Below are 26,869 nucleotides of genomic sequence, written 5' to 3'. Positions count from 1 at the left end.
ACACACACAACAGCCACACACATATACAACACCATACACACACACACACACACACTATACCATACACACACATACACTACACCATGCACACACACACCCCACATCATACACACATACCACCCCATACACACACACACACCCCGCCATACCCACACACACCACACACACACCACACACACACACACCCCCCACACATACACACCATACACACCCACCACCCCCCCCACACCTATACCACCACACCCAAACACATACCACACCATACACATAAGCACACACACAGAACCCTTAAAGGGGGCTGGGGAGCGATGGTGTCTATTTGTCTATCTGTGTACACATTTGAAGTATCTAGCTCTATCCCTCCATCTCTCCATCCATCCATCATCCATCCACCCACTTACTGACTACCTTCTCTGTGCCAGGTACTGTGAGAGATCCTAGAGATATAACAGTTTAAGGGCTGACACACTCCCCATTCTCACAAAGTTTGTGAGGAAGACCGAATGTTTATTTAGATTAATAATATACAGAACATACACGACTTTAAAAAATCTACAAGATAAAAGCCTTGGATACTTACTTGTTTTTTTTAACTTATTATTATTATTATTATTTTTGAGAGAGAGCACCAGCAGGGAGAGGGGCAGAAGGAGAGGGAGAGAGAGAATCTCAAGTAGGCTCCACACTCAGCACAGAGCCCAAAGCGGGGCTCAATCTCACGACCCTGAGACCATGACCCGTAGACCACGCCCCAAGCAGAAATCAAGAGTCAGACACTTAACTGACTGAGCCACCCAGGTGCCCCCAAGGCTTGGATACTTCTGAGACATGCCATGATGAGAAGCAAAAAAAGAAAGGGGAGAGACAGAGATGGGCACAAGAAGTTTACCATTTTTCTTTAGTTTTCCAACAACATTTGGAATGCAAACCCAAACTAAGGAAAAGGCAACATTCTTCTTTCCGTGGGCCACTAAGTTAGGCAGACTTACCACATACATTCTAATATGACAGAAACTGGGCAGAGGGCATTCTTTTCAGCACTTTCCCTCAGAGTACTTCCTCATCTCCCCCAGAGTGGGAGAAGATGGACAGTCTGTACATACATTATGTATGCAGCTTTTTAATTTTTTTAACCATTCACTTCATGTAAATGAAATTACATATTTCTTAAAAGCCAGGAATGTTGGGATGCCTGCGTGGCTCAGTCAGTTAAGCGTCTGACTCTTGGTTTTGGCTCAGGTCACGATCTTGCTGTCGTGGGATCCAGCCCTGCATCAGGCTCTTGGCTCAGTGCAGAGTCTGCTTCAGAGTCTTTCTCCCTCTCTCTCTGTCCCTCCCTGCTTGCACTCTCTCTTTCTCAAATAAATAAATAAAATCTTTTTTTAAAAAAAGCCAGGAATGTTGTCTTGTCATGGCATCCCCTTCTCAATGCCCGGCTCAATGACTGGAGATCCAAGAACCCATTGGAAAATGTTGTGGTTTCTCTGGACCCAAAGTTAAAAGGTTCTCAAGAGACTTTTGGAAACCATTCACTTTCATATGACTTTCTTCTTTGGTCACACTCCAGAAATCTCAATACTGCCTAAAGATGGGAGAACAGGTGGGTTGAAGGTGAAGGCTGGGCCCATCTATGGTTAAGAAAAAGCATCTATTGCCTAGTTTGTGTCAGGCTCCCACAATTTATTTTACCTTCCTTTCTGCTCTCTTTTATCTCAGCTCTAAATCAAGTCAAGCCCGGCCCTCAGGCAGCCCTTGGAGAGGCATACATCCCTCTGCTTCCTGTGCTGGGCTTGGCCGGCCAGCTCTGGACTCGGCTGAGTGTGCCGTCCATCTCAGAAACGTGCCTGAGGAAGGCAGGGCCGGGAGTGGAGGGGGATAGACACTGGTTCTAGCCATGACCTCTGGAACCATTTGGTTTTCCTCCCAACACAAAGAATCCAGTGATTTCCATCCATTGCAAGAGTCTTAGTGAAGATACCCTCCTTTGGGCCCAGAAGTGTTCGTCACGGGGATCTGTTCACAATGCAGAAGCCCTTGTGCCATGATTTCCTCTTTCCTCAGAAAGCTCCAGGATGGTTCTCAGATGGAAACATTTAGAGGCAATCCACAAAGCTTGGTCAGTGACCAGGCCTAGCAGTCAGGGACACAGAGAGGACTGAGCAGGGTGACATGCCAAAGAGCTGAGGGCAGGCAGCCACCTGAGAAAAGCTGTGATGGTAGTGAGAGGGACACACTGTGAGAGGAGAGGAAGGTGAAGGAAAAGAGGACAAGTCTTCCGACCACAAGAAATGTGGTCGCCGTAGTGCCTCTGTGGATATGTAACCAAACCAGGGAGACAACAGAGGCCAGCCAGGATGTGGAAGGAAGAGGGGCACGGGCTCGTCATAAACAGTCCATTAACATCCTGGGGCAGGCTCAGCTCACAGTCCCTGGGTCAGAGGGTGGAGACAGGAACTGGGAGCTCACATGTTTGACGGTCCCACATTTCCAACTCTGGATGGCACTTAATGCTCATGTCAACGACTGTCACCTCCCTGCCACCGGAGTGATCAAGCGTCTCTCTGGTTCACACACACAAAGATTGGGGGACAAGGAGAAACATGCTGTCAGATCACAGGACCCTGGAGAATGGTCATATCACCAAAAACTATTTCTGGACTTCCATTTCTTTTTTTTTTTTTTTTATTAAGTTCAGTTAGCCACTGTATAGTACATCATTAGTTTTTGATGTAGTGTTCAGTGATTCATTAGTTGCAGGACTTGCATTTCTATCTGTACCGCCATCTAGGCATCCTGGACAATGCTCCTAATGATGAAACACCTAAAATGCTAGATTACAACGTGCGAAGACCATCTGTGAAATGCATTGCTGAAACTGGAGGTTCACAGCACCTCCTATGAAGTTTTTTTTTTAAGAAAAAAAAAAAAAAACAAGTAAAGAAACAAATCTAATCAAACCAGTTTATGGGAAACACAGGGGATGCAGGAACATGACAAATAACAACACAAGGATGTAACCAGCAAAGTCAAGAACGTGGGAATTCCACAGGACAAACAACTAGGTTTCTTCAACACATCAATGGCAAGAAGAGGCAGTGGGAACTGTTAGGTGAAAAGGAACGGAAGAGACCTAATCCAGTGCCAGTGAGGACCTTATTTCAAACAAAGAAGCCACGAAAAGACATTTTAGAGACTATCTGGGAAATTTGCACATGGGCAATATTAGAGAATTATTGTTAATTCTGAAAGATGTGATAATATTGTGGTTATGTTTTTTTTTTTAAGACTTCCTCTATTGGAGATACATACTGATGTAGTTTCAGGTGAATGATATAATGCTTGAAATTAGCTTTAAAAGATAACACACACACACAAGGTGGAGGGAGAGAGGAAATAAGATGAGCAAATGCTGATAGCTGTTGATGCTGGATATGTGGGGTCATTCTACTAGACCTGCCACTATTGTGTATGTTTGAAAGTATCTACAATAACAAGGGAAAGAAATACATGGCTGAGCTGACACACAAAGAAGGATTATGCAAAGGTCAAGAGTGAACACGGGAACCCTGGGAAGAGAGCACCAAAGCCGTTTTACTGTGCGGTTTCTGCTGAACCATTTTGCTAATGGCAAGCGGGGCAGCTGTGAAGGCTCAGGCCCATTCACAGTGGGAGTCTACTCAGAGCCACCTAAGAAAGTTTGGCTAATAGGCTACCCCCTTCGTGGACTGAAAGCCTACCTCCTAAACAGAAGATTTGCCAGCTGACTCCATCAATGTATAAAAAACCCATAACACGTCATGTCTAATTTGGGTAGTCCAAGCATATAAGAAGGTTTAAAATTAGAAAAATTACTCATTTGTCACACTGGAGATTGAAAGAGAAAATGTATACCATCTCAAAAGTTTTTTTAAAAAATCATTTGACAAAATTCGAATTTGACTTTTCATTTAAAAATAACCTCTGAATTAAACAGAAATGGAGAAAAACATACTTAACCTGATAAAGAATATCAACAAAACCCTCACAACAAACACCATCTTAAGTGGAGAAATCTTGAACACAGGACCTTGAAGATCCAGAACAAGGCAAGGATGCTTTTTATATCACTCATTCAACACTGCACTGGGGATGCCATCAGACAAAGAGAGAAAGAAAGATGGACAGATTGGAAAGGAAGAAACAAAACTACAATCATTTGTAGATGATATGGTCATCTATGTAAAACCCAAAACTACTACCCAGAAATGATTAGAATTAAGAATTTGGCAAAGTTAATGGATACAGCCACCAATATACAAAAGTCAACTGTCTTTCTATACACAATCAGCAAGTAGTTAAAGCATAGAATTTTAAAAAATACTTTATATTTTTCTTGCTATTATAAATGGTACCAGGAATAAATTTAACAAAAAATATGCATTCCCTTCATGGAGAATATTATGAAAGTTTACTGAAAGACATTAAAGATGACCTAAATACATTGAAAGTAATACTATGTTGTAGAAAGTCTCAGAAAAGCTGTAATTTTTAAAAAATTTTATTATGTTATATTAGTCACCATACAATACATCATTAGTTTTTGATGTGGTGATCCACGATCCATTGTTTTCGTGTAACACCCAGTGCTCCATGCAGTACGTGCCCTCCTTAATACCCATCACCGGGCTAACCCATCCCCCCTGCCCCCTCCCCTCTAAAACCCTGTTTGTTTCTCAGAGTCCATAGTCTCTCATGGTTCATCTCTCCCTCCAATTCCACCCCCCCTCATTTTTCCCTTCCTTCTCCTAATGTCCTTCATGCTATTCCTTATGTTCCACAAATAAGTGAAACCATATGATAATTGACTTTCTCTGCTTGACTTATTTCACTTAGCATAATTTCCTTCAGTCCCATCCATGTTGATGTAAAAGTTGGGTATTCATCCTTTCTGATGAGAAAAGCTGTAATTTTCTCTCAAATTGATATATAGTTCAAATGCATTCCTAATGTAAATCTCAGCAATTTTTTAGTACTTGAGAAATTGATTCAAAATAAATAGAGAACAGCAAACTTCCTTGTCCTACTAGATATCAAGGCTTTAAATATGTTATAGTAATTATGAACATATAATGGGAATAGAAAAATGGACGGAGGGAACAGCCCCAGTCCAGAAACGGCACCACGCAGAGATGACCTGATTTATGAGCACAGGTACTACAGATCAGCAGGGGAAGGCTAGGCGATTTAATAAATGGTGTTGGCAAAACTGATTTATCTATGTGGGGGAAAAAAATGGTCCTCTGCCTCATACCATACACCAAATTATTTCTAGCAGAATTAAAGTCTCAAATATGAAAAGCAAGTCTGTGAAACTTTTAGAAGTGAACATAAGGCTCCAGAGTTGGAAAAGATTTTTGAAATAAGACACAAAACATTCACGATAAAAGAAACTGTGCTCAGTTCAACAACACCAAAAAAACAAAAAACCACAACCCAAAAAAACAAAAAAAAACCACTTCTATTCATCAAAGGACACTAAAAAGAAAGAGCCAATCCACAAACTGGAAGAAGATATTTACAACACAGTTCAGAAGTAAGGTATTTGTATTCAGAATAGATAAGTAACTCAGCAGCAGAGCCACACTGTGGTTAAGAGCAGACTCATGCCGGGTTCAGTCCCTACCCTGCTGTTGCCAGCTGGGGACGGAGCAGGACACCCCCTCTGCCCCGCAGGCTCCTCACCTGTGAAGCAGACGTCACGCTAGTAACACCTACTCTACTAGGAAGGATGAAAACAGGTAATATATCCCAAACTACTCAGAACGGCGGTGGCGGGATAAACACTAGATAAATATAATCTATCTTCGAGAAAAAGAGAAGTAACTCCAACAGGCATTGTGTAAAAGACAAACACAAGTGGTCCATAAATACATGGAAACATGTACTCAGCAGCCCTGGTAACCAGAGATTTGCAAATGACATGCCATTTCACACCCACCAGTTTGGCAAAAATTAAAAAGCCTGACAACAGTAAGTGTTGGCAAAGGGGTAGGAAGAAGCGAGCGTCTGCTGCCAATGCAGATGGCAGTGACAGAGGTGCCCTCTTGCCCGGCTGCTCAGTTCCAAAGAAGCCAGCCCTGTGTTCTCTAGAGAAAGGATGCACTTCTGTGTGTGCATCCAAAATACCAGAAGCAACCCAAACGCCCATCAGCTGTAAAGTGGGTCATGTGTGATACACTCAAATCACAGAACACCATCCAGTAGGAAAGACGAGTGAACGGCATCTGCAAGTGTCACCATGGCTGACTCTTTGCTGGGCGGGAGAAGCAAGTCACAGAGGAGCACAGAATGGTTCTAAGTCTGTCACACTCAGTACCAGGCAAAGCTAAATAACACTAAATAAACTATTTAGAAACACATACACACATATTCTTAGATGGTTTTACCACCGTAAGAAAAGCAAAGGAAACAATAAAGGAATAGGAAAAGCCACCTGAAGACCCTTGTCCTGTTTTTTTGGGGGTGGGGGGGGGGGGGGGGGGACACACTGGTGCGTGTTATGTTATCATTCCTTAAACTTAACAGGCTTTCATGCATGTTTCACAATAAAAATATGGTTAAAAATAAAGTATAGAGACTATTCATTTCTAATCTAAGCACCACACACACTTTAACCCTCCATGAGCTTCTCATCAGGAGTGATTGGAATGAACGCAGGTTCCTGTTCATTTTGGTGACACTGTGGAACAGAGGGGCGAGGCAGGAGGGCAGTGGGGACAGGCAGTCTACACACTGCTCTGGGCGGCTGGCGGCGTGCAACGTACTCAGAGGGGGTCACTGGAGGAACTGGTGGGCTTATCTGGCCTGGAAACCAGATTAGTGGGGATGGGGGATAATAGCTGTTTCTAAATACTCTAATTAAAGTGTCACCATGTAAAAGATTGGGACAAACATGTAGAGAGTGGCCCCCAGGATGGAGCCCAGACCACCAGGTGAATGTTACAGGCACACTGGGAATTCTTAGGGAACAGAATCTTCTAGCAGCCAGAGTGGAGAATGGAATGGCTGCCTCTGGAGAGAGGGAGCTCTAGGATCCAACTCGATATGGAAGAGACATTTGGGGATTTATAAAGGGGGCTGGGTCACTGGGGGCTAGTGGGAGGGGAAACCAAGGAAGAAATAGAGTAGGAGGTCCCTGAGACCCCCCCTTCAGGCCCGGGATTCTAGGATTTCTTGGCTTGCCCTGTGCAAACCAACCCACCCTGACTCCAGTGATGTCAGCAGCAGGGATGGAGTGGGGAACTGAACTTAGGGAAAATTAAAGACTAGTGCCTTGTTTCCGAGCACTGCAGAGGAAATACGGCCAAGAACCCCCGCACTGACCTCCAGGGCCTGGTAAGAGTCATCACATCCTCCCTTCCAGCCTCTAGAAAAAACAAAACACAAAAACCACAAACACATTCTTTAAACATTTCTTAACACAAGCCAAAGGCCTGTCCCAGAATAGCCATTTCCTTGCCAAGGCTGTGGACTGCATTTTTCTGAATGAGTCATTACTGTTTAGGAATGGGAAGAAGAGAGAGTTTGGAGAATTGACATCTCACTGTTGCTTCCAGGAGATGGTGTGCCAACAGGCATGCATGCACAGACACTGTAGAAGTTCAAGCACACTGCATACTAAGGGAAGAAAAAGCCTGTTCCTCGGAATTAGAAGCAGATTTGTGTCAGGCTCTGTTCCCATCTGTACATTGATCCTCTCCTAGTATCACTTGGTGCGTAAGCAGCATTGTAATTTTCATCTACTTTGCTACCAGAAGGCATCAACAGCTTCTGAGTGAGGAATTCTGGGATCAAGAACCAACTTGGCCTTCGTAAAATACCATCTTCAAAGGACTTATTAGCACCTGACAAATATTAGTTGACAGATCATCAACATGGCTTTCCTTCCAAAGGTAAGTGGTCACTGCAACCTTATTAGTTTAAAATCTAAGTGATTAATCAAAACAAGTCCACACCCTCAAGGATGGCTATAACCATAAAGACAGACAACAGGAAATGTTGGTATGGATGTGGAGAAGCCGGAACTCTCACACTTTGCTGGTGGAAATGTGAAATGGTGCAGCCACTCTGAACAAGGCTAAACTGAGCTACCATATGACACAGTGATTCCGTTCCTATGTCAGTGAAAATGTATGCCCACACACAACTTGCACACGAATATTCACAGCAGAACTATCCACAATAATCAAAAAGTATGAAAACCCAAATGTCCGCCCACTGATGGTTGGATAGACAAATGTGGTCTAACCACACAATGCAGTATTACTATTCACCTGTAAAAGAATGAAGTGCTGAGATAATGTCACAACCAGGATGAACTTTGAAAACATTACACTGAGTGAAAGAAATCAGACACAGGGGCCACATATTATCCAATTCCATTTATATGAAATGTTCAGAATAGACAAATTCATAGAGACAGAAAGTAGATTAGTGGTTTCCAGGGGCTGAGGGGACAGAGAATACGAACCGTCTGTTGCTGGGTATGGGGTTTCTTTTTGAGGTGATGAAAAGTTTCTGGAATTAGCGGTGGTCATTATACTAAAAACTCCTTTAAAAAATAAAATATAAACTTAAAAAAAACCTAAAAGGTTAGCACTCTGAGATATTTGGGGACCTAAGATAACAACAATCACTAGCATGTATAAAACAGGTTAACAGTTCGGAGCAATGTCTTCATGTCCACTATTTCTTCCAGATTTTACCACCACTAGGAGGGCAGGAGCACAGACGTCACGCTTCTCCTCACTCCCTCAGGTTCCTGCTGGGAGCACACAGGCAGACGCACATGCAAACCACATGGGCATCCAGGATTCACCAGTCCCCTGTGCAGAAGCACATGGACTCAGGTCGCACTGGACACCACTACACTGGGGGGCTTCAATTTTATGCTCGCCCACCACCACTTACAGTATTTTTCCTGGAGAGAGAGGTGAGGACTAGAAATCATTAACTGAGAATACACGTGGATAATTTATTATTTTTTTTAATCTCACTGAAGATCCTTTGGGGTGGTAACTTCCAGACCAATCCTGATGGTCCTCTGGCTCTTCTTCCCACTTCAGAAGCGCACACACTTCCCCTTTCCTTCCCTTGCATTGCCACGGAAGCCAAGACCTCTCTCCGGAGTGCATTCTGGGAGCTCAAGCATGGCCAACAGAAGCAGCAAAAGACCTGCAAGTATCCTCCTGTCTGTGCTATAACATTTTAATGAAACAATCCCGGGGGTAGGATGATAAAGACCCTGACGTGGTACAAGAAAATCACTCTGCAACACAGCTGAACAGCCGTGCCCACATCCCACACTTAGCTTTTTTTTTATGATGTCTGCCTGCTTTCATTAAATTCCAATCTAGCCATGGAAAAGTCACCCCTTGGCCTCATTTTAACATTACAAGAGTTGTGCATGGAACTTTAATTGATGGCAATAAAGCTGTCTGCCCATATCCCAACGTGGTGAGATACGCAGACAGCAGAAGCCTGATTTCCAAGCTGGAGAAGGGTCCTCATTTGAATTCTTATCTACTGAAAAACCAGAGAATGAACTGACAGTCTACCCCTTAATGAATTAGAAATCACTTATGTGGGTACCCTTTGTGCTCAGTTAATGCATCCTTTTTAAAAGGTTATTTCTGCATTGGATTTGTCCTTTCACATTCGACTGGCGGCTACTGCAGATTTATTCATTCAGCAAATTTATTCTTGCAGTAGCTCTCAAAAATCAGCACACACTATTATACAGCACGGGCCCCATTTGCGAAATTATTTATAGCCTTATTTAGAAAGCTAAGCTTCCTCAAGACTGACAATTTTATTGGCTGACTTAAGCTCAACTCCAAAGCAAGGAGCACTTGCACTTCTTAGCTCAGGATCCTGGGCTCCTGCCATACCTTTCAAGGCCAAGGCTGCCCTTGGGAGCCACTTCACAGGTTTGGCTTTGCCTCTGCCTGCTCTGGCTGCCATCAGACTAGGTGGGCTACAGAGGAGGATCTGGATTTAGGACTTTAACGGGAAATGCAAAATACACAAAGTTCTGCGGAAAAAGAAGGGGTTGCTATTATTTGGGGATTCCAGACTATTAGAAGCCATGCCAGATATTGTTTGTCTCCTATCTGTCCTTTCCCCCCTCACCCTTTACCTTCTCCTCCTTCTCCTCACTCTCTCGTTCTCCCCTTCTCTCCCTGCCCTTCTTTCCTTACCCTGACTTCCAGTGGTCAAAATGATTAAAAAAAAAAAACAACAAAAAAAACCATGAGCCATCCATTCCTTGAAATGTGGTATTTGTTTCAATACTGAATTATCAGGACTGATCATCATCAGAGCTGGGACCTGCCAGAAAATGGTCCCACTTCACAAAAGTCCCGAAGTCCTGAGCACACCGGGGTGGTAGGTAAGCTGTGGTAATGCACTGGAATTTGGTCGGAACTGGGATTCTCATGGCCAATCTTTGATGTCAACATGTGACCAATCCCACAGGCATTTCTTCCAGCATTCATAGTGGTAGTTGGAAGTAGGCCCTCTCCCCTCTAGAAATCTCTTTCCTTGAGTTGCATGGCAGGGGACCAGGGTTGACATCTGCTATGCATTCATTCAAATTTACCAGAACTGAGCTGTCACAGGGGGGTTTTATCTAGACAAGACTCGTAAATTGGCTTGGCAACATTTAATCCTCTATTGATTAATCTTATCTCCTGTAATCCATCCAGTCATTGAAGAGTGTTTGTTAAATTTCTACCTTAATAAAACCCCCAACAATAACATATCCCTTCCTTTGTTAAATGGAAACAAAGCATAATCTAATTTTTAAAATACTGTACGCAGATAATCAAAATTGGAAAACTGTATGCCCTGACTCAACTAATTTCCACTTCAAATGCTTCTAATCCATGCTGGCTTTGGCAATGAATGATGTTCTGGAGTGAGGAAGAGGCAATTTGCAGCCACATTTGCTTTACCAATTTACTAAATTAAGTGGCAAGATAGTGAAGGGGTGGTGTTTTGATGAGAACAATCTAATTAAAAGTGAATCCAAGAATGTGAGGTTGGAGTTCCATTATTGACTGCATACCTCAAAGAATGCAAAGAACAGCAGAAAAACGTTTGAGAGATGTGTTTGTGCACCTTAGCATCTTGTGTGTTCATGTGTCTTTCATGAACTATTTCTTTTATTAGTACTTAGTAATATTCATTACTTAATTGCTATAACTTCTCATTAATAGCAGCCATCCTTGAGGTCCTGTGAAACAATCTTAGACGCATTACATACATCCTAATCCTCACTTTTAAACCCCTGCAAGATAGGCGATATTATCTTCATTTTACAGATCAGAAAGATTGAGAAAACTGCATAGGGTCACATGGGGCAGGGATTTTAATCCAAGTCTGGCACTGAAGTCCATGGTCATTGGTCATCGAACTGGACCATTCTGCCTCTCTGCACATGCCCAATTGAGCACCGTGCCTAGAGAGCTTGATTTTCCTCCAGAAATAAATTCATTTGCATGGCACTGCTTCCTCACCTGGAGCATTTGCCTCTGTGTTGACATTTTACAGGAGAGGAATACCAATAGTCTTGCACGCATGATAGTTCTCTATATCGTGCACTAAAGAGCTAGACTTGATCACTGATTCCGGTGACTTAGTAAGCAGAGAGTTTAGATATTCTGATTAGGTTGGGATAGGACTAAAGGGCTCCCAGATAACAAGTGTGGATCTGATAGGTCAAATAACCTCCTTTTTATAGCATGGAAACTGGCCTTGGATTTGAAGCTATGACCCCCTGCTGAGAATGTGAGTAATGTGGTCCAGCAGCTGGAACTGCTCCACCAGCAGGAGAGATAGTCTTGTGCTCGCTGTGGTTACACCTGACATCTTGTGTGCTGCCTCCCCAGTCGAGCCCACTGGCAACCATGCAGAGAAGAGGAAGGAAGCTTCGTGGTTGTCGCGTGTCCCCGCCCCACAGGACCAGCCCACAGCCACGCGAGCAGGGGCCAGTGGGATGGATCACGGCCAGGAAAACTGGGCAAGGAGAACAGTCACCTTCATCCCACAAACATACTCCATGGGGCTACAGTTACATGCATTCTAGTGCTCACCAAAAACCCACGCAAGAAGGCAGGGGCCACAGCGCGGGCAGCGTGTCTGAAGACAGCACCGGGAGGGACGTGCGGGCAAACAGCCGGACAGCCTGGGGAGTCAGACGCCTTCCAGAGCAGGGGACATGAGAGGTTTTGAGAGGTAAGTAGAAGTTTGCCAGGCAGAGGGGAAAAATGAATACAGAGGAAAGAGTTTGACCATCGAGCAAAAGTAGGGAGCGACAGGCAGAGATGCAAAGGATGACTTAGGGGGAGACCTCAGGTGTCAAGTGCGGCCAGGTAACACAAAACAGCTCATCTGAAAACCATCCAAGGCTATTTTATTTCACTGTGTGGGGTGGAAAGGCTGCGTTTAGTGACCGGAGCACCTATGAACTCGAAGCTGCAGCCAGAGCGCTTGCTTTTCCCCTCATTCCAGCTCGCCGGGGGCGGGGGGTGCTGGGCCCTTGAAATCCCAGGTAGCACAAAAATCCTTTCCCCATCCCAGGGGCTTGGTTTCAGGCAGGCTCAAAGCAGAGGCCCACTGAAGATTTAAAATGGAAGCCTCTCTCAACAGACAAATGGATAAAGAAGATGTGGTTCCCATAGACAATGGAATATTACTCAGCCATCAGAAAGGATGAATACCCACCATTTGCATTGACATGGATGGAACTGGAGGGGATTATGCTAAGTGAAATACGTCAAGCTGAGAAGGACAATTATATGGTTTCACTCATATGTGGGATATAAGCAATAGCACGGAAGACCACAGGGGAAGGGAGGGAAAACTGAATGGGGAGAAATCACAGAGGGAGACGAACCATGAGAGACTATGGACTCCGAGAAACAAACTGAGGGTTTCAGAGGGGAAGGGGTGGGGGGAGGGGGTAACCAGGTGATGGGTATTAAGGAGGGCCTGTGTTGTGACGAGCACTGGGTGTTATACGCAACTAATGAATCACTGAACACTACATCAAAAACTAATGATGTACTATACAGTGGCTAACTGAACTTAATAAAATAAAATAAAATAAGACAAAATAAAATAAAATGGAAGCCGCTCAAGTTGGGACCTGCCATTGCCCTCTCTAACCCTTCATATACCAACAGGGGAGATTTTTAAATCCTAAATGCAGGGAAAATGGACCAAGATGATGACTAGCCCTCTCTCTTCCAAGGGGACAGAAATGCCTCCAAGGTGGACCAGGGGAGGAAGGATATGGCCATAAAGTCTGGGACAGGGGAGCAGGCCAGTCCCAGAAGCAAACTAGCCACACTTGTTTGGCTCTGGCCAGGCTTCCCCCAGTCAGCACATTTTGAAAGGAGGGGAGAAGGATAAAGCTAATGCTTAAAAACACCAGGGACAATAAAAAAAGATGGGGGTGGGGGAGACTTTCTGCTCTGGAACAAGTCCCATGGGGTTGCTTTTTGCCATGTGGACCCCTTCTATTTGGGCAGGGGAAATGGGTATCCGTACTAACTTGCATTTTTCTGACAAATAAGCTGCAAGAGAGCAAAAGCAAAGTCCTTGTAAATGCAAGCAGTAGGCCCAGGATATTTAAAGGAAAGCACTTCATGTTCTATGGGTCTCTGCTGGGCCTGCAGGCAGACACAGTGAGGACCATTTGTCTCTTTCCAGCCACTGCCTTCCCCAGCTCAGGAGAAGGGGAAATAAATGTAGAGGTTATATCAGGATGCCATGGGGACCAATTCTTTCTCAATTCCAAATAATGCAACACGCCTAACCCTTGGACCTTGCAAAACCGTACTGCTGTCACTATCTAACATCTGTAGAGTGACAACCAAGAGGAAGGTATGGGAGAAGAAAGCAAGAGGCAGCCTCAGGCAGGGTGGGGGGAGCTCCTGACCCGCAGACAGCAGCGGGTGTTCACTGTGCCCGCAGCTGCTGTACTGGGCAGGGTGGACAGACACACAGCTCACTCTCCCGGCTTTTATCCCAGCCAGATGAGTGCTTTTGATCTGTTCTGGAACAGAGACTTTAAATAAGGATGTTCTCAGAGAAGTTCTGAAATAAAATTTCATTGCATATTTAATCCACTTGGCTCTACTGTCAGGAGGCAAGTGATTCCAGTTGAGTTTGATTCCAGAATCCTCCCTTTTTCTTCTAAGGCAACTCTCTGCCTTGGAGAGAGGGGTGGCCTCAGGCCAGGCTAGTGGGGGCTTACCTCTTCTACTCTGTCTTGAGATCAGATGGTGGTGCGCAGAAGGGCCGCCCTCTGGGCTCCCCTGGCAGCTGTCCAGGCAGCACCGGCTCCTGACCAGAACAGTTTCAGTGGACCGTTCTCGCTTCATGCTGCCCCCGAACGCTGCCACGAATATAACTCCCATCTGAATCTGGACATAGGCACCCTGACTTTGAACCAATACACCCCACCAGAGCAAGCTCCAATGGTCTGACATCTTTTATCCCACCAATTCCAAAATAGAGAGGTTCAAAAGTACTGTGATTCAATCACTGATAAATGAGTATTTTGAGAGCAATCCTGCCTTGCCCCCCCCCCCCTTACACAATTCTCTCTTAATCAATTGGCACTCAGTGGTATTCCTTCTTCATGGACGGCATGTGCAGTAAACGTGAAGAGTGAACATTCGGGAATGGGGTTTCAGTGTCTGGGAGGTATGCAGCCAGTCACGCTAGGAGGAACAGCCGAATGGAAATACTCCCAAACATCTGGGGCTGCACTTCGAATTTCAAAGTGATTCTTCTGCTTGCACAACTTTACAATCTTGGCATTTGCCAAATGCTTATGTTTTGCTTAATCTGAAATTAGGCAAGGATTTCAGCTCTCACTCTCGGTATCACTAGAATGGTTTTTCCGTGTAAAGGGAGCTTTTTTGCATACCAAAATTCAGCCTGCTCATGGTTTAGTGATACAGAGGGACAGTAAGGGTTGCCAGCAGCCTCGGTCCCCTCCACTTTGCAATATCTGCCTTCCTATCAAATGCAAGTCTGCCCCTTGCCCACATTGTGCCTTTGGTCAGTAAAGGAGCAAAGCTGCCCAGTTCTCAAGCTGACTGAGACATTGCTGGCCACCCTGCTCTTTCCTCTTGACTCAAACTCCAGTTATTTGCCTCCCTGAGAAATCTAAACCCCAGATAGATGAGATCCTTAAGTCCCAGCACGAACGGCCCAGTTAGCACCAGGACACCATGCAGGCAGGCATAAGCAGAGTGCATGCTGCTAAAAGGTTTCTTCTCAAAAGGCAGCCCATCCTTCTTATTTTAATACCATGGTATAAAAATAAAGGTAACTAATACTATGCAACCGAAGTCATTTAAACATGGGTCAGTTCTCTTTTCCCAGGGACAAGAACTAACGGAAACCAATGAGGACTTCCTAACCGTCTTGTACCTTAGGAAAAGTATCAGAACAGAGGGACAAATCCTGGCAGAAACTGGACCCAAACTGAATCCTTACTGTGACCTGGGCTAGCCACTTGCCAAACCACGCCATGCCACGTCCTGACCCCGTTAGCTGGGGAAGTCAGGGGGGAGTGGGGTTGGGGTGCCCTCCCTAGGACTAAATCAGTCAGCTTCCTCACGGAGGTCCAACAGGTGAAGAGAGAGAGAGAGGAGGACTCTCCTCCCTCTGCCCCTTCTTCCCTGGAATTAACTCCCCCGGGGCTGGGAGCAGGGTCAGGATCAATGGTGCTGACCATGGACACAACCTGACACAGGACCACCATCCGCTAGTGGACAAGAAATGCTATGCCAGGAGCTCACCTCGTCAGAAAGCACACCTAAATGGGAGGTGCCCCTGTGGTCACAGGAACCCCCCACCATAAAAACAAAGGATAAACACTTACAGCCACCCAAAACTTGCGCACCAATATTTACAGCAGCTTTATTCATAACTGCCAACATTTGGAAGCACCTTCGGTAGGTGAACAGATAAATAAACATCCAGACAACAGAACATTATCCAGTGCTAAAAAGAAGTGAGCTACAGAGCCACAAAAATATGAGGAAGGAACCATAAATGCATATTGCTAAGTGAAGGAAGCCAATCTGAAAAGGCTACATACAATACGAGTCTAACTATGGGACATTCTGGAAGAGGGAAAATACGGAGACAGGAAAAAATCAGTGGTTTCCAGGAGTTGTGGGGTGGGGGGAGAATCACATGAGGATTTTTAGAGCAGTGAAATTATTTTATATGATATTACAATGATGGGACATGCCATTATACATTTGTCCAAACCCATAGGATATACAACGCCAAGAGTGAACCCTGATGTAAACCACGGACTCTGGGTGATAGTGATGTGTCAATGCAATTGTAAGAAGTGTACCTTTCTGGTGGGAGATGCCGAAAGTCAGGGAGGCTGTGCGTGTAGTGGGGCAGGAGTTATACAGGAAAGCTCTATACCTTCCTTTCAATTTTGCTGTGAACCTAAAACTGCTCTATAAAATAAAGTTGATTTTAAAACAATAAAGTTGATTTTTAAAAAAAGCAGAGGGAATCTCTAAGATAAGAGACAAGTTCTCTTCATGCCAAGGGCTGTGTTGCTAAAGACCACCTGTGTAGCAATGATCAGTGACATCAACACCTGTTGGTTGCTCACCTGTGACAGACAGGAGGCCAGCATCTGAAGGAGAAACACCAAGTGTACTGAGCCCTCTCCACCTCTGTGCTGGAGGCACAGAGCCAGCGATCATCACATTTCTCATGAGACAGTGCCAGGCTCAGTTCTGAATCCAGAAAGAAAAGTGTGAGCTTCACCCCTCCCATCCCCATCCTTCTTGCACCCACGCACCCCAACCACCAACTTGGAGCTGTGCACATTTGCTGCAAGGGATGAAGACCAAGAACCAGGATGTCAGTGGACCCTCCTCCAAGCCCTCGAGTTCAACAAAACCAGCTCTGGATACCTCCTAAAGCTCCATTTTGCCCTCTCTCTCCTTTGAAGACTTCATTTTTTTTTCCTGCTTTAGAACTGCATGCTGGAAAAATATTTTTTAACCACATCAAATCTCTAAGTATTAAAAATCCTTGCAGGGACACCTGGGTGACTCAGTGGTTAAATGTATGCCTTCGGCTCAAGTCATGATCTCAGGGTCCTGGGATTGAGCCCCGCATTGGGCCCCCCCCTCAGCGGGGAGACTGCCTCTCCCTCTGCCTGCCACTTCCCCTGTTTGTGCACTCTCTCTCTGACAAATAAATAAGTAAAATCTTTTAAAAATAAAAATAAATAAAAATTTTTAAAAAATAAAAATCCTTGCACTGTAGGCAAAAAAATAGACATACTTGCATGAAATCGCATTAGACCAAAAAACCTTCAAGCACACCGCATAAGGTTTCCCCTTCGCTAGTGTGACATGGGAGCAGAGACCTCCCCGCTCTGGTTAATGGGTGATGTGCTGGTGGCTTGGTACTTAGATCAAGTCCTGACATGAAACAGTAAGTGAACGGCCTTCCAGGATGGGTGTGCTGCACTTGGTTGTCCGCACCAACAGAGGCTCATCGGTGCTAATGCAGTCAACAGCTCTTAGCTCTCCCACCCTGTCAAAGGTCACAAGGGTCAGACAAGAGCACACAGATGGGCTCTGGAAGGGACAGTGTCAACTAAGACAGGAGGCCCATGCAGACCATGACCTGGCAAGCATGTCCTCCTGTTTTACAGTTTCTGATGTCTGTAAGATACACACTCCCTGTCCTCTCTGCTCACAGCAAAACCTGACCGTTGTTTGGCAAATTTATATTTTCATGCCAGATACTTTCTTGCTGCCTCTTAGCATAAGTAGGGGTATTCTACAGATATAAGCTATCGACTTCCTCCAACTATCCTACTGAGATAGGGGTTTATTTTGCTTTGCTTTTAATCACTAAGAGAATTGTAAGACTCAAAGGTCAAAGAATTGACCTTGCTTCATATTACTCAGTTAACATCCCAAAGTTGGGGCTGGACCCAGGGGCCTTTTAAATTACTGGGCTTTTCCCATTGGACAACTCTGCCTTATTATGGAGACAGTGACAGCCCTCTGACACACTGTGGGTTCACATATGAGAACAGGGACCCCAAAGAATGAATCATAAAACAAAACATTTTGCCAACAACACTCAGTCCAGTAAAACCTATGGCATTTTTCTTTATTAATCTGGAGCGGTGTCACTTCAATGGACCTTTCTGCATCAGCAGATACCCTCTGTGTTTGCGCTGTCCAATATGGCAGCCATCGCCAAATGTGCTTAGTGGCGACCTAACTGGACAGCACAGCTCTGGAATGGATGCTGGCAGTTCTAAAACTTGGGACTTAACTGAAAATAACAGTCACACAGAATGGCGCTGTGACTTGCCCGTGGTCACCAGTGATGTTTTAGCTATGCTCCACTTCCTACCAACACAGACAGGTCTATGGTGGGCTTGCCTAATATACTGGTAGTCTGATTTTCCTATTCATGGGCAGAAATTTGATGCCAGTACAGCTAAACCTCACATTAAATAAAACCAAACTGCCGAAAGAATTTATGGAGTAAGAATTTGGCTGGTGAAGAAGATTATTCACTGTTTTAAAAATTCATCAAATGATTCATTAAGGAGCATTTGCCTTATGCATGTAAAGAAGGACGAATTTACAAATTTATACACAACCTTTAAAGACCAAGCACAGTGATAGACACATGAAAATGAAGGTGGAGACATTATTCATGAGGTGGCAAGAATAATAAAGATGAATAAGCCAATAATTTTATTCATATGGTGGTGGAGAAATTCCTCCCTGCAGGGAGGTAAACACAGAGGTCAGGCCATTTAGGGCTGACCCGCTTTCCCAGTGGGATCCTGTCCCCCATCTTTCTTCACTGCTTGCCTGGCTACACCAAAGCATTATTATTATCATTTCTGTAAGATCATGGCATTTGCTTCTCCAAAAGATCCATTCTTTGGAATCCTGAACCTCCAGGATAATTGAGGATTCATCAGTTTAACCAGTTCAGGAAAAATAAAGTCTTCCAAACTGTATTCCAAGCCCTGCTTCCTTAAGTAGGCTGCCTTACACATATATGACCCAGTGTCATTTCTGTGCCCCTGGCCCTGGCCCCCTGCCACACAGCCCAATGTCACCTCTGCCTCAGAGCCCACATTTGGTAACTGCTCAAGCCCTTCTGCCACTGTGGTGCCCCCAAAGTCACACTGGCCCAGGTGCTCAGGAGCCCTCTGCTTCCCACAGCCTCTTCCTTCCCCTGCTGTCCCAGGGCCCGGCGGTCCTGGAACTCTTCCTAATCACCTTCTCCCCTGCTCCAAAACCTCCACGGTCTCTCTCATGCCCTATAAAATGATGTTCCAACATGAGGCCCTAGCACACCTTTTTCAGTATCTTCTCCCCCCCCCCACTCTTCAGACCCCCTTTGCTCTAGTTAAACCCACATCACTTGCTCTTCCCCAAATGCACCCAGGATGCCAAGCTCACCTGCCACCTCGGTGTGGAGTGGCAGACTCTCCATCTCTACAAATAAACTCCAAGCAGCTTTCAGGCCTTAAGGCAAACCCCACCACCTGGAGAAAGGTGTCCCTTCTTCGAGCCAGGACAATCAATCTCTGTCCACTAAACTCCAGAATATTTCCGTCCCACCTCTCCTGTGGCTGGTACGCTTGAGAGACAGCAGGGGCTAGCTGCGGTGAGCCCTAGCACCAGCTGGACCCCGGTCTTCAACTCACGGCTAAGTACATAGCCTCTCTGGGCTTCTGCTTTCTCTTCGGCAAAAGGGTGATAATAGTGACACTCAGCTCAGGCCACTGTGAGGACCACCCGATACACCACTCATCATCGGGGTGGCACACGGCAAGCACTCAGTTGTGAGCCTTTGTTTGACTTTGTCTTGTTCGGTGTCTCTTGTGGACACATTAAAACCTGACACTACAGCCGTGGCTCTCATCCCTGGCTGTGTACCACGGTCAACTGTATTAACAAGAAATGCGGCAGGAAGCAGATGCCAGGCCCTGCCCTCCAGATGTGCACTCACTTAATTAGGGATAGGGCCCGGGCATCGTCAAGAGGAAGGTGGATCCTGAAACCATACCAGCATTGAGGACGTTGGCACAAACAAGTTCCCTAGCCCATTTCCAGGCCCCTCTTGATTCCTCAGAGCCCAGTCCATGCACACAGAGGAGGCAAAGGAACGCAGGACGCACATCTCCCTGACTGAGGTATGGGCTTGAGTTGGGCTCGTGCCTTCTGCCTCTTCTCAACGCTATAAACGTGCCCACCTGGAACACCTGGTCCCTCTTCTCCGTCCACTCTACTACCAATAAAAACAAAATCCAAGCGCTGTTGTGGAAGTGTGGCAGTTCCTCCAGAAGACAGAATTACCATATGACCCGGTGATTCTATTCCTTGGTATTTACCTCAAAGAATTCAAAACAGGTATTCAAGCCAATACTCATACACGAATGTTCAGTGCAGCTGTATTCAGAATGGCCAAAAGGTGGGAGCAGCCTGAATGCCTACCGGGGGATGAATGGACACACAAAACGTGTTATGCACAATGGAATATCAGCCCAAAATTCTAACATGTGCTGTAACATGGATGAACCTCGAAGATAATATGCAAAGTGAAAGAAGCCAGACACTAAAGGGCAAATACTATATGACTCTACTTATTTGAGGTACCCAGGGTAGTGGAATTCATAGAGACAGAAAGCAGGAGAGAGGCTGCCAGAGGCCAGAGGGAGGGCCGACTGGGAGGAACAGCATAATGGGCACAGAGTTCCCTTTGGCTGATGAGAGGTTCTGAAACCAGAGAGGAGTGATGTGTGCACAGTATTGCAGATGTGCTAAATGCCACTGAATTATAGGCCTTAAAATGGGGAAACTGGTGAATTTCATATTATGTGTGTTTTACCACAATAAAAAAATAATAAAAATCCAAGATCTAAACTTGTTAGAATTACTATAGAGAGGAACAAGCTGACTTTGAATGAGCACCTGGTCCACAAGAAAAGGTCCACAAGATTTAGAACCTGAGCTGGGATGGATTTTTGTCCCTTAGGCCTTTCATGTTTCATTCATTCAACACTGTGTTTCTTTGTAAGGTTTTGATATTGAACTAAGCAAACTGCCAGTTCTGGATAGCTGACATATTTGCAAGCCAAAAATGCTAAAAGAAATCAAGAAACGCCCACCCCAGTGTTCTCCTGGTTGATGTATCCCTGCTGGACGGCCACCGTGATGCCCAGGTCAGCTCAACAAATAGCACTAACAGTGCTGGACTCTTCTGGCCTGGATTCACCATTGTAAGGTGGGGATTTGGATAAAACTGTGACTTACAGAAAATATCAGCTCTAAAGTCTATGTGACTGTGTCCCATCCACTAGAAGACCATGTCATTGTGGGTAGGGAAGAATGAGAAAACTCCAAAGCTGTATTTTAAAAAAATAATAATAAAGAATGGCACAAGCCACTCTTTTCATAAAGTTCATTGATTGTGCCATATGATTAGCCTCGATGTGACTCCTTCATCACTTGAAATTAGTGCTGTTTTCAAAGTGGAGCCAAACAAAGAAAAACAACCACCACCAGGGTACATCAATCTGAAGAGTATTTCCATAGACTTGATCCCTAATCAAGTACTAAATCATCCTTCACCCATCCACTGCATTTAGGATAAAAATGTATCTGTTCCAAGTGATAGCACGGAACACAGAAGAGAACTGAGCAGAGAAGCAGCATCCTGCTGACCCTCAAAATAATACCTTTCCTAACTTCGCCAGGCAGAATGCTCCCCAAATGATCTTTTTTTTTTTTGCAGTATTTTATTTATTCTGTTCATTAATAACTAATACTCAAGAACTTTTATAATATTAATAGAACTTAATCTAAAAGAATAAACTTACTTTGTTTACATTTCAATATTGGGTACGAGAAAGAGTCAAAATAATTATGGTCAAAATTATTACATAAAAAATTATAGTAAATGCTTGGTGTTAGTCTACATACAATTTAGTTTTTGGCATAAAGTTATTTAGTTGCCAGGAAGAATATTTGTTTTACTTCACTAATAGGAATATCTCTTAATGCTGGGATGGCCTCTTCTTGGTATTTCTTCTGCTGTTGATTTTTAGCATAGTTATCTGTGATTGTATGAATGGAGTTGAGTGGAGAGGTACTCATCATGTTTATTCCAAATAAGAGTGCATAACCAATTACTATAGTAACGAGGAAGTAGACGGGCAATGCAACTGCCTAGTATTTTTGAGGCCAATAGGTTAATCCTAAATTTAGCCAAGATTCAGGAATAAATGCCCACACAAGATACAGGATGAAGCCAAATTGGGAGCTTACGAAAAGAACAAAGCCATAAATCGCTCTTTCTGGCAATGGCGACGTTGAATTTTCCACCATTTTCCCTGTGGCTTTAGACAATTCTGCAGGATTCACCTCCCTGCGGAAAGGGCTTGGCAGGGCCGGGCTGGGGGCACGCGCACCTCCCCAGGTCTGGGCCACGGCGCCCGAGACCGGGCCCTGCCCTCTCGGGGGAGCTTCAGTTTCTTATTCAAGGTTTGGGGGGTGGGGGAGGCCCTTGACCTTGGGTCCTCGAAGCGCCCACTCAGGCCCCTCCCGACAGCTCGGCCACTTCAGCGTGGAGTCCCCCGCGCAAGCACCTTCTGGAAACCTCCCTGGGGGCGAGAAAGGGAAAAACTAAAGGAAAGGCCGGGTCGCTACAGCGTCCCCGCTCCTGCCCAGGCGCAGGCGCACCGCCACCCTTGCCGGCCGGGAACGCGCCGCTCCCCAAATGATCTTAACAGAATGTCTCCAATGCCATACATTACAACATGGATTTAAGAATTAAATCAATTCGGCTACATAAAAGTTCAATTTGTGAAAAGGTACTTATGTATATTCAATTTCTAAATATGCATCTCCCAGCAATGGAAACCAAATGTGAACATTTTATTTAAAAAAAATAAAGAATGGCACAAGCCACTCTTTTCAAAAAGTTCATTGATTGTGCCATATGATCCATTGATGAATGGAATGACAGGCACAAATATTTTTCTATTTCCAGCCACTATAAGACAGAAATACAGAACTCCTGATTACACAGAGAATTGAGAAATGCACATTAAAAGTCCCCCGTTTATAAACTAAAACTGTATTGCAATAACTATGGGTGTTACATACATACCGAGAAGCAAACAACTGAGCAAAGAATTGCTCTCTGACCAAATCACAAAGCCATCTGGGGGTGTGGTGCACATGCCATGCACACACACACACACACACACACACATGAACTACGCTTCAGTGCTCTTGCTATCTATTCAAAATACACACCAACTGTGGCATCCAGGTGAATATACTATCAACCAATCTATCAAACAGCCCTGTTTTGTTTTTCTTTTAAGATTTATTTATTTATTTGAGAGAGAGAGAGAGTGTGTGTGTATATGCATGAGCAGGGGGGAGGGCAGAAGGAGAGGGAGAGGGAGGATCTCAAGCAGACTCTGCACTGAGCACAGAGCTTGATGCGGGGCTCCATCTCACAACCCTGAGATCATGACCTGAGCCGAAATCAAGACCCGGCCACCCAACCAACTGAGCCACCCAGGCACCCCAGCCCTGTGGTTTCTAAGTTCCTTCCTGAACCATCCCCTAAAGGAGTCCCCAAACAACAAGAAATGTGGTCCTCACAAAAACAGACCCAAAATGGATGAAAGACCTAAATGTGAGACAGGAATTCACCAAAATCCTAGAGCAGAACACAGGCAGCAACCTCTTTGACCTCAGCCACAGCAACTTCTTCCTAGACACATTGTCAAAGGCAAGGGAAACAAGGGCAAAAATGAACTATTGGGACTTCATCAAGATAAAAAGCTTTTGCAAAGCAAAGGAAACAGTCAACAAAACCAAAAGACAATCTACAGAATGGGAGAAGATATTTGCAAATGACATATCAGATAAAGGGCTAGTATCCAAAATCTATAAAGAACTTATCAAACTCAACACCCAAAGAACAAATGATCCAATCAAGAAATGGGCAGAAGACATGAACAGACATTTCTGCAAAGAAGACATCCAAATGGCCAACAGACACATGAAAAAGTGCTCAACATCACTCAGCATCAGGGAAATCCAAATCAAAACCTCGATGAGACACCACCTCACACCAGTCAGAATGGCTAAAATTAACAAGTCAGGAAAAGACAGATGTTGGTGAAGATGCGGAGAAAGGGGAACTCTCCTACACTGTTGGTGGGAATGCAAGCTGGTGCAGCCACTCTGGAAAACAGTATGGAGGTTCCTCAGAAAGTTGAAAATAGAGCTACCATACGATCCAGCAATTGCAATACTGGGTATTTACCCCAAAGATACAAATGTAGGGATCCGAAGGGGTATGTGCACCCTGATGTTTATAGCAGCAATGTCCACAACAGCCAAACTATGGAAAGAGCCAAGATGTCCATCAACAGATGAATAGATACAGAAGGTGTGGTGGTATATATATATATATATATATACACACACACACACACATATATATATATATATATATATATATATATATATACACACACACACAATGGAATATTATGCAGCCATCAGAAAAAAACAAAATCTTGCCATTTGCAACGATGTGGATGGAACTGGAGGGTAGTATGCTAAGAGAAATACAATCAGAGAAAGACAAGTATCATATGATCTCACTGATATGAGGAATTTGAGAAACAAGAGAGAGGATCATAGGGGAAGGGAGGAAAAAATGAAACAAGATGAAACCAGAGACGGAGACAAATCATAAGAGACTCTTAATCTCAGGAAACAAACTGAGGGTTGCTGGAGTGGTGGGGGGTGGGAGGGATGGGGTGGCTGGGTGATGGACATTGGGGAGGGTATGTGCTATGGTGAGTGCTGTGAATTATGTAAGACTGTTGAATCACAGACCTGTACCTCTGAAACAAATAATACAATATATGTTAAAAAAAAAAAAAAAAAAGAAGATAGCAGGAAGGCAAAAATGAAGGGGGTGAAATTGGAGGGGGAGATGAACCATGAGAGACTATGGACTCTGAGAAACAAACTGAGGGTTTTAGAGGGGAGGGGGGTGGGGGGATGGGTTAGCCTGGTGATGGGTATTAAGGAGGGCACGTACTGCATGGAGCACTGGGTGTTATAAGCAAACAATGAATCATGGAACACTACATCAAAAACTAATGATGTAATGTATGGTGACTAACATAACATAAAATAAAATTTTTTAAAAAAGAAAGAAATGTGGTCCTGCCAAGTCACCTTGGATTTGTCTTAAATTATGTCCTAGGTCACTGAGTGTGCTTGGAATCCCCTGACTGGTAACTGAAGTCATTCTGAGTACTGAAGTTACAGTGGGCCACCATCAATGCATGTAGCTTCCTCCAGCTTGGAGAACGCCACCAGCTACCGTACCAGGTGTTTAGAGAACATGTGTACAGGGCAGGTCAAACATGCACAGACAGAGGGGACTTGCCCTCCTCCCTCCACAGGCCATGGGAGACAGAGGCATCTAATGGCCCCCAAAACCACAGTGCATCATCGCAACGGGTTCTTCCCACTACAAATATCCTGGACCCAGTTTGGGGGGGGACAGGGCACTGAACCTTAGCTGGAGAAATGTATCTCCATGCATATCAACATCTGCATCTCTCACGATGCATCATGTCACCAGGGTGCTACGGACGGGGTCTGGACAGCAAAGGTGGTCCCTTCATCTTGCCACCTTGAGTATGAAGGCACTTGATGACAGGGAGGGGAACCCCATGAAAAACCGTTTCCTGCCAGCCTCTCTAAAAACATTTTTCCTGAAACTACCTTCATTCAGCTCTGTCCTCACACCTTTCGCTGTGCGTGCAACCTGTCCACAAATCCCAGCAAGGGAAGAGTCACAGGGCTCTGGTAAGTGCCGCGGGAGCACAGGCTTCTCAAGGCAGGACAGACAGTCCTGTGAGGGACTGGGCAGCACAGGAGTCCGAGCAGTACCGCAAGGTGGCTGCAAGGCTGTGTGCAGAGACACCGTCCCTACGTCCCTTGGCCTGGCCCCCATCCTGACACTGCTCAGGTACTGCACTCTGCTGACTCTGCATCTCTTCTGAGAGATGGTCCACGCCTTCCTTTAATGCATCCTGCCAAGCACAGCTTTTCTTTGTAAGCAATATATAGATGATGTGATACCTGCTTCCTGTTGATGTTAGATGAGTCAGGCATCGCACAAGGAAGGACAATACCCCTCACACGTCCCACTGAGGCTGAGATGAGCCCATCAGAGCCACTCCTGAAGTCACAATTAACTCTGGAATGCCTGGATCAGTGACAGCCCAATAAATACCCTGCCCACGAATGAGGGGAGGCAGCCCACAGGGGCCACACTCAGAGAAGTCCCAGGCATGAGAAGGGGCTCCATGTGGGCTTCCTTCCATTCTGTCTCACACTTGTTCTCAGTTACAGCTCTGGGCACCCCGGCCTCTGAGACCGCTTCCAGCAAGTGGCTTCTCTGGGGCACCGCCTGGACCGCGCATGTCCCCCCTTCCAGCTGTGGCTGCACACTGCGCAGGAAGAAATGGAGAGTGACAGTCTCTGTGGACTTGACGAAACCCCGCGGCCAAATGGGCCATGTCAGGAAGGCCTGCCAGGGCTTTCCGCTCTCGTCCGCCTTCAGCCCAGACCAGCTGAAATAGCGGGTGGAGCCAAGGAGTGCCACCAAAAGTCCACCCGCACAGCCCGGAGCACCTTGCCAGGGATCCCCATCCATTCTACCTGAG

General features: G+C 45.1%; 1 protein-coding gene and 1 pseudogene across 4 annotated transcripts in view; both read right to left on the bottom strand.

Moving 5' to 3' along the window:
- Window positions 1-26,869, bottom strand: part of SH3RF3 (SH3 domain containing ring finger 3) — a 378,293-nt gene that overhangs the window by 192,211 nt on the left and 159,213 nt on the right. The gene's annotated exons all lie outside the window — the stretch shown is intronic.
- LOC116641525 lies at window positions 19,515-23,518 on the bottom strand (annotated as a pseudogene).

The sequence above is a fragment of the Phoca vitulina genome, unplaced genomic scaffold (assembly GCF_004348235.1).
Source record: "Phoca vitulina isolate PV1807 unplaced genomic scaffold, GSC_HSeal_1.0 scaffold22, whole genome shotgun sequence".
In the NCBI taxonomy this organism is placed as follows: Eukaryota; Metazoa; Chordata; class Mammalia; order Carnivora; family Phocidae; genus Phoca; species Phoca vitulina.
Note: the sequence above shows the minus strand (reverse complement) of the source record. Positions and strands in the feature narration are given on the sequence as shown.